The sequence below is a fragment of the Hemitrygon akajei genome, chromosome 17 (genome assembly GCF_048418815.1).
Source record: "Hemitrygon akajei chromosome 17, sHemAka1.3, whole genome shotgun sequence".
Taxonomy (NCBI): domain Eukaryota; kingdom Metazoa; phylum Chordata; class Chondrichthyes; order Myliobatiformes; family Dasyatidae; genus Hemitrygon; species Hemitrygon akajei.
The window spans coordinates 54,061,691-54,071,581 of record NC_133140.1 but is presented as its reverse complement, the minus strand read 5'-3'; positions in this window follow the sequence as shown (position 1 = coordinate 54,071,581).

Here is a 9,891-nt window from a genome sequence, read left to right as displayed (position 1 = left end):
GATTGCTTTAAAATCCATTACTGGGGTCATATGGATGCTACCAAGGCTCCAAAAGGAGCTAAGGTATGTGAAGAATGAGATCTGCACTATTTTATTGAGCAATTTGAATGAGTATTGTCAATCTATGAAAGCATTCACAATGAAATTGTGGAACTAGTCAATTTAATGGTGACTCATTAAGACTGAAGCCATTAAAAGCAAGGAAGGAATACAAAAACTTTCAATTTTGTTTAATGAAGAATCCAAAACTGAAAAAGGAAAATGAGTGCTGTGCTTCAGTTTTATTTTACTGCTAATTTGTCTTGATGTAAAATAAAGCACAAATGGTCAGGCTTCTTACACTGGAATTATTGCATACCCTAGAGGTTTGCTTTGTACAGGAGTCCTTCAGGAATATGATTAAAATATAAAATATAGGTGATTATATCAGGGTTGTCTGGGGTTGTGAGGTGGTGCAGTTTGAAGGGCCAGAAGACACTACTCTATGCCAGGTCTCTAAATAAATAAATAACAACGGTGGTAACTGAGCCATGTTTTTTTTTGTTCTGTATTACTATTTGTGCTTTATTCAGAATATATACAGAGTATATTATATATAATGTGCACATGCCTTATTCTATATTTTTATTAACTTCGTTTTGTACCTGATATTACCAGACAAGTCTTTCATTAAGTGAAACACAGAGGCACAGGTCTCTAATCTGAAGTGACAACCTATATACTTTCTTTAGCCATTATCCAATTGCCTAGAGCTAAAAACCCTGTTCCCTGAGAACATTTTGAATTGTGTTATTTTTATTGAGGTATTAAAGTAATTTTTCAGTTATTCTTGGGTTATTTTTAATGTGCTTTTCTTGAAAAATGTGCTTTAAATTCCAAAGACCTGTTATGTGGTAAGATGTAAATTCTACAGATTTTGCTATTATTCTGTGTTTCTCTATATATAAAACTGGAACATTGAGCTTAATTTTAGATTACCCATTGAAGACTATTGCTTACTAATAAATTTTTCAAAACTGATTTTGAATAATTGAAAAATAACCAAGAATTAATAAACTGTGGTAAAGCATGATAGTATAGTTCATGGTATTTCTTTTTTCATCTTCTTGGCTAATAACAAGAATGAAACCATTGAATTATTTGATTATTGGATTATTATGATATTTTTGTATTTCTATGGTTAAATTCATGTTATCATCCAATCTTTTTGTTTATGCCTGCCAAAGTAACTGGGAGAAAGAAAGTGGCGGGTGGATTGAGATTTTCTGTTATGTGATTTAGCACAAGATTAACTTAATGTAAAATATTGTGTTATTCTTTTGCTGTAACATGGCACAGCAAATAGCCTGTAAAGCAAAGCTGGCCTGATAGAAACAGCTATTGGTCATCTTGCTTTTGAGCCAGTTTCACTATTCAGATTGATCTTTGCTGATCTATACATCGACACCATTTATCCTTCTTTATTCTATAATAGCTGAAACCCCAATCTATAAGAAGTATCAATCCCAGTTTGAAGTTTAAATTTGCTTTGTTTCAAAGAATGTTTTTGAGAAAGAGTTCCAGATTTGTCCAAACCTTTATTTTAGCAAATGTAATTTCTGACTTAACTCTCGGTGGACTTTCCTTGCTTTCAATATTGGGCTCATTACATCCTTTATGTACAAGAGCAAATTGTATCTTGAGAATTAAACTTACCAAGTCCCTTCCTCATTTTAGGCAGGTTGATCAGATAACCTAATAATCATCTAAACAGAAAAGAATACAAAATAAATTTGTGCAACCGTCCTTTGGTTTTGTTTCTAAAGCTAAACTAAACCCGATTAATTCTAATTGAAATTAAAACGCCTTCTATGCATGCTTTGAAAGGGAGAACACAACTACAGCTGTGAAGATCCCTGCTGCACCTGAGGATCCTGAGATCTCTGTCTCAGAGGCCGATGTTAGGCTGTCTTTAAAGAGAGTGAACCCTCGCAAGGCAGAAGGTCTCGATGGAGTACCTGGTAAGGCTTTGAAAATCTGTGCCTATCAACTAACGGGAGTATTCAAGGACATTTTCAACCTCTCACTGCTACGGGCAGAAGTTCCCACTTGCTTCAAAAAGGCAACAATCTTACCAGTGCCTAAGAACAATAATGTGGGCTGCCTTAATGACTATTGCCCGGTAGCGCTCACATCAACAGTGATGAAATTCTTTGAGGGGTTGGTTATGACTAGACTGAACTCCTGCCTTAGCAAGGACCCGGACCCATTGCAATTTGCCTACTGCCAGAATAGGTCAATGGCAGACGCAATCTCAATGGTTCTCCACACGGCTTTAGACAACACAATCACCTACATCAGGATGCTGTTCATTGACTGTAGCTCAGCATCTAATACCATCATTCCCACAATCCTGATTGAGAAGTTGCAGAATCTGGGCCTCCGTACCTCCCTCTGCAATTGGATCCTCGAATTCCTAACTGGAAGACCCCAGTCTGTGCAGATTGGTGATAACATCTCCTCCTTGTTGACGATCTACACTGGCGCACCTCAGGGGTGTCTGCTTAGCTCACTGCTCTGCTCTCTGTATACACATGATCGTGTGGCTAGGCATAGCTCAAATACCATCTATAAATTTGTTGATGATACAACCATTGTTGGTAGAATCTCAGGTGGTGATGAGAGGGCTTACAGGAGTGAGATATGCCAACTAGTGGAATGGTGCCACAGCAACAACCTGGCACTCAATGTCAGTAAGACGAAAGAGCTGATTGTGGACTTCTGGAAAGGTAAGATGAAGGAGCACATACCAATCCTCATAGAGGGATAAGAAGTGGAGAGAGTGAGCAGCTTCAAGTTCCTGGGTGTCAAGATCTCTGAGGATCTAACCTGGTCCCAACATATCAATGTAGTTATAAAAAAGGCAAGACAGTGGCTATACTTTATTAGGAGTTTGAAGAGATTTGGCATGTCAACAAATACACTCAAGAACTTCTTGTGGTGAGTGTACTGTGGAGAGCATTCTGACAGGCTGCATCACTGTCTGGTATGGAGGGGCTACTGCACAGGACCGAAAGAAGCTGCAGAAGGTTGTAAATCTATTCTGCTCCATCTTGGGCACTAGTCTACAAAGTAGCCAGGACAACTTTAGGGAGCAGTGTCTCAGAAAGGCAGCATCCGGGGCATGCCCCTTTCTCACTGTTACCATCAGGTAGGAGATACAGAAGCCTGAAGGCACACACTCAGTGATTCAGGGACAGCCTCTTCCCCTCTGCCATCTGATTTCTAAATGGACATTGAAGCATTGGACACTACCTCTCTTTTTTAATATACAGTATTTCAGTTTTTGCACATTCTTTTAAATCAATTCAATATATGTAATTGATTTGCTTGTTTATTTATTTATTATATTTTATTTTATTATTATTTTTTCTCTCTCTGCTAGATTATCTATTGCATTGAACTGCTGCTGCTAAGTTAACGAATTTCATGTCATATGCCGGTGATAATAAAACTGATTCTGATTTTATATAACTGAATTTTTATATCCTCAATTTTAAATATTAATTCTGTCATTCAAAGGAGGAGCAAAGCTAGGTAAATTGACCTCTTAAGCTTGCTCCACTCTTTAATAAGATCATGGCTACTGATTGTAAGCTCAACTCTACATCATTGACTCCCATTGGTACCTCTTACTCCCTTGTATATCAAATAACCATAATCTCTGTCTCTAAAAATATTCATAGGCTCTGCTTCCAAAGATTTTTGTGGAAGAGAGATCCAAGGATTTTTGTGGAAGAGAGATCCAAAGACTTCTGAGAGAAATTATTTTACCTCACCTTTGTTGTGTTACGACAACCACTTATTTTTAAATAGTGATGCATAATTCCAGACACATTCTTTTTTCATCAGCCTGTCAAACCTCCTTTCCTTTTCCTTATCTAAACTCCAGCAAACTTAAAAATAATTTGTCTCATTTTTCCATATAAGACTACTGATCTATTCTAGGAATTAGCTTAGTAAACTTTCAATTAACTTTCTAATGCATCACCATTCCTCCTTTAAATAAGAAGAGCAGTACTATACTCCAGATATAGTCTCACCAATGGCTACTGTAATTGAAGTATAACTTCCCTTCTCCCTACTTTTGTATTAAATTCAGTGACCTTGTCATGAGCTTCTTGAGTTTTGGTGCACCTGTATTTACTAATTGTTATCTTAACTAGAGTTGTTAAACCCTTGTGTTTTCAGTTTAATCTTGTCAAGCTAACTGTAACTGACACATGTTTCCTGCAGTCTATTATTATTTAAAGAGGATGCTCAGTTGGAGCCTGAGTGGGGTTATTGTATCTGAGATGATGAATGCTTGTGGTGTTGCTCAGTCACTCATCTGAGGTTCTGATTCTGATGTTTGAGCTCTTGTTTCTGTCTTTTCCTGGGGATCTTTCTGTTCCTCTGCACCTGGGTCCAATCCTCCAAGAGTGCACTGTGATAGAATGACCCCACTCATGTGGACCCAGTGGAGGTTCTGAGCTTCTCCAGTCTATGCTCAAGATTTTTTTTCTGAGGTTCTCTGGGTCAACAGGATTTGTAAGGTCTCCCATGTTATGCATTTTTTCTCTGAGTTATATGCAGTTTGAGTCATATGCAATGTTTCAGAGCTATGTGATCATGCTATGCTTCCAAGTGAAATGCAGTGTTTCTGAACCATATGATCTTGCTATGCCTCCAAGTCAAATGCTATGGTTCCAAGTTGTATGCTGTGCTTACATGTTATGTTTCCAAGTTATATGTTATGTTTTGAGCTCCAGGTCCACTTTGTGTTTTTTCAGACCTGCCTTGAGCTCTAGATTTCCTGGACTTCCCAGCCCTGCCCCAAGTGATATGTCTTACACAGAACATAGAAATCTACAGCATATTACAGGTTCTTTGGCCAACAATGTTGTGCTGACCATGTAACCTACTCTTGAAACTGCCCAGAATTTCCCTACTGCACTGCCCTCTATTTTTCTAAGCTCCATGTACCTATCTAAGAGGCTCTTAAAAGACCCTATTGTATCCACCTCTACCACCACCACTCTGTGTGAGAAACTTACCCTTGACATCCCCTTGGTACCTATTTCCAAGCACTTTAAAACTATGCCCCCTTGTGTTAGCCATTTCAGTCCTGGCGGGGAAAGCCTCTGGCTATCAACATGATCAATATCCCTTATCATCTTGTACACCTCTATTAATTCACCTCTCATCCACTGTTGCTGTAAGGAGAAAAGGCCAAGTTCACTCAACCTATTCTCATAAGGTATGCCCCCCCAAAACAGGCAACATTCTTGTGAATCTCCTCTACATTCTTTCTATAGTATCCACATCCTTCCTGTAGTGAGGTGACCAGAACTGAGCACAGTACTCCAAGTGGGGTCTGACCAAGTTCTTGTATCACTGTAACATTACCTCATGGCTCTTGAACTCAGTCCCATGGTTGATGAAGGCCAATGCACTGTATGCCTTCTTAACAAACCTATCAACCTGCGCAGCTGGACTCAGAATTATTACTTATCTGTCTACTTTACAAGTAAATTAAGGTTAAGGGATTATGCCACTGCTCTTTTTATTCCTCCAAATAAGATATGGGCACCCTTGCAGTTCTGCATTACACTGTAAGCCCATTCTGCTGAGCTGCCATATTGAAGTAAAGTATGTCATTCAGTGTATGTTTCTTCTGCAGGGCAATTAGGCAGGGATTTCCAGGAATATGATTGACTCCAGTGAGGGGAAAGGTCAAATGTTTCTAAATCAGCCTGGGATTTCACTTGGAGGGATACTTGTGGGTTTTCGTGTCCTGTGTCCTATTTCTCTGTAGTGCATATTGAGGATCTGAGAGGTTCCTTTGAATAAATATCAACAAGTTAACGTTTTTAGGCTTGATATAGCCAGAGGTTACTGGTAATAGAGGAAATGAATTTTCAGGGTGATGAAAGGTACCAATCTGGTGACTACTTTCTTCTGGACAATGTTTATCTTATTTTGTTGAAGGTGTGTTCACTCAGCATAACACCTCATTTACCTTCTAAAAGGTTAAAAAGGCTTTAGGAAATCAGGAGATGATTGACTTAACATGAGTATATAACCTCTGACTAAATCTTTTCTCCATAATATTTATATAACTGGTTCAAATAATTCTGATGTAGTATTTTTAGATATTGATTTTTAATACCTTTCATGTAATTCTACCTGGCAACAACCCCACTGTATCCAGCTCATTCTAAAAATATGTATTTTATTCTAGTGCATCATGCAAGAACAATTTTTAGAGCCTTAGAATAGGACTGACTAAATTAGTCTTAAAATGATTTTGTAGATTTAATGTGCTGAGTGCCCTCATTCTGTGTTGTAATAATTCTTTAATTCTGGATGTAACAGAATTTTATAACTTAAGCTATAAGGCACAAAATTGTATGATGAAGTAAAACAGAAAATAAACAAAACACATAAATAACACCTGTGGAGACAAAAACAAGATCAATATTTCATGTCAATAATCATCAGACCTGGAGAAGTGAGAATATTATTTAAGTTGCAGAGAACAGGAGGAATGAATGGAACAGAGGAAACTGCTTTCATAATGTGGAGAGCAAGGCTGTCCAATTAATTTTACTTTCAATGCAAGCAGTTAAAAAGAGTAAAGAAATATTTAAAAAAAAACAGATTTGAATTGTCAGATATAGAGCACAACAATTGCTGGAAACATCGAACAAAAGAGTACTGGAAATATCCAATGGATCAGCCAGTATATGTGGAGAGAAAATTTAAATGCTGATGTTATGTCAGAGATGGCCCCCTCCAACATAAATGGGAAAGATTGGTAATTGGAAATGACAGCATCAAATACGATTGTTGCCTAGACATCCTTGGCTTTCACTATAATACAAATATATCCTCTGTGCTCTTTATCTCTCCTGTCGACTGAACCCTTTTGAAGGGTTATAGGTGACTGTTTCTTTCTCTACAGATTCTGTCTGACTATTTCAGACACTTTGTTTTGATTTTCAGCATCAGCAGTTTTCTTGCTTCGAAATTTGACATGTATAGGTTTCAAATTTCAGAGTATTGGAAACTAATTTTGTTATGTTTTTGTGATGGATGTATTTTTGCAAGCTGAGATAATTGCTTGAAAACAATTTCTAAAGAATCCTCATGCGCGTTGGAATTAACTGCATTCAACTCACTTTTTACTGTGTGCCCACTTTCTTAAAAAAATAATTCTCTTTTAATGTGTTTGTGGTACCCTGTATTGGGTAACTTGACCTAAGTAATTGTTTCTGATAATGAATCCTGAAAACTAACAACATTATGTATGAAAAATGTTCTTATCTTTCCAGTTGTTGGTTTTTAAAATATTAATTGTGAAATCTGCACTTAACCAGTTAAGCTGTTGCTTCAAAACTTTGAATATCTGCATTAGATTTTCCACGTAAACTTTCCTCTTTTAGTGATTCAATATGTTTTTTATCTTTTGTAATATTTTAGTGGAATTAGAGTGCCTTGTAAAATTATTCAGCCCCCAAACCTTTTTTCACATAAATGAGTATTACAACCAGCGATTTTGATCAATTTATCTGAGAATTTTTATTTTTAAATCACATGCTCCTTTTTCACAGTAGAACTGAAAAAAATGAAAAATTGTAAAGCATGAAAAACTAAATTCAAAAACTGAAATGTCAAAAGTATTCATCCCCCACTCAGTGCTTAGTTGAACTACCTCTTGCAGCTATTACAGCCAGTTGTCTTCTTGGATAAGTATCTATTAGCTTTGCACAGTGTGATGGAGCAAGATCTACCCATTCCTCTTGCAAAATTGCTAAAGCTGTGTCAGGTTAGTTGGGGAGAGGCAGTGGACAGCAACCTTGAGTTCACACCTGAGGTGCTTGATCAGGTTAAGGTCAGGACTCAGACTGGGCCACTCAAGGAATTTTTTTTTTATTTAAAGCCACTCATGGTTGCTCTGGCAGTGTGCTTTGGGTTGTTGTCCTTCTGACAGAAGAACTTCCTTCCCAGTTTAAGCTTTCTGGTAGAGGCTCTTTAGTTTTTATCTAGGATCTCTCTGTATTTAGCAGCTTCTATCTTTTCATAAATCCAGACCAGATTTCCAGTCCCTGCTCATGAAAAGCATCCCCACAGCATGATCCTCCAGCATACTTTATAGTAGCGATATTGTTACCTGGCTGATGTGCAGTTCCATTTTAGTCTCATCTGACCATAATCTTTTACAGCTTTACAGTGTCTTCTAGTGACACTTTGCAAAGTCTTCATGGGCAAGGATTTTTTTTAGCCTAGGTTTCTTCCTTTCTACTCTTCCATAATCCTTTTTGTGGAAGGCGTTAGAAATTGTGGAGCCACGCACTTCATTTACAGTCTCTGACTTCTGCAGCTCACTCAGTGACTGTTAGTGTCACAGTTGCCTCTCTTATGAGCGCCATTCTTCTCCGATGACTAAGTTTAAATGAGTGGCCTGATCTAGGCAGTGTGGCTGCTATTTCATATTTTACCCACTTTTTCATGACATGGGTATGTTCAGTGCCTTTGCCATGGTCTTGTGCCCTTCCCTAGATGTGTGCGTCTCTATTATCATTGCTCTAACTTGCCTTGAATTGCTCTTTTGTCTTCATTTTGGTTTGATCTATTGAAAATCTACCATACCATTGGACCTTGGAGAAGGCCTATTTATTCAGGTGATTCTTCAATTTTCTATATCAACAAAATGGGTGGGTTGGTGAGGTAATATACAGTATTGAAGCTGAGGAAAGTTAATGTAGTAATTACAAAGGGGATGAATACTTTCTCAAGGCATTGTATACTGCATGGTTTCTATGGCTGTAATATTCTTTCTATTAAGGATGCCAAAAACCACAATTTTTAATATATTTTACAGATTTATCATCTGCTCCTTGCTTTTGTATTCATTATTCCCATATGCAATTCCCATTTGGTGCTTCCTTGCTGCTCTGATGCTTGTTCAACATGCTGTTTCCTTTGAAATAAAATGAGTGGTCTGTTGAGGCTTTCGCTAAACACCAGAGAGCTGCTGACCATATAGTAAAATCTTTGCATTTTATTTATTCATGCATTATAATAAATGCATTATTATAAAGTATGCTGGAGGGTAGGGAAAGGAAGAAGGCAGCAGTAATAGGGGACTCTATAGTTAGGGGGTCAGACAAGTGATTCTGTGGATGCAGGAAAGAAACGTGGATGGAAAGAAACAGGTGCCAGGGTCTGGGATGTTTCTGATCGTGTCCACGATATCCTGAAGTGGGAAGGTGAACAGCCAGAGGTTGTGATACATATTGGTACCAACGACATGGGTAGGAAAAGGGAGGGTGTCCTGAAATCAGACTACAGGGAGTTAGGAAGGAAATTGAGAAGCAGGACCTCAAAGGTAGTAATCTCAGGATTACTGCCTGTGCCACACAACAGTGAGTATAGGAATAGAGTGAGGTGGAAGATAAATGCATGGCTGAGGGATTGGAGCAGGGGGCAGGGATTCAGATTTCTGGATCATTGGGACCACTTCTGGGGCAAGAGTGACCTGTACAAAAAGGACTGGTTGCACTTGAATCGGAGGGGCACCAATATCTTGGTAGGGAGGTTTGCTAAGGCTATTGGGGAGAGTTTAAACTAGAATTGCTGGAGGGGTGGGAACTGAACTGGAGAGACGAAGGAAGGATAGTGCGAGAGGGAGGATAGGCAGGTGATAGAGAAGGGATGTGCTCAGACTGATGGTTTGAAATGTGTCTGTTTTAATCCAAGGAGTATTATGAACAAAGCGAATGAACTTGGAGCATAAATCAGTATTTGGAGCTATGATGTTGTGGAGACTTGGATGGCTCAGGGGCAGAAATGGCTACTTCAACTGCA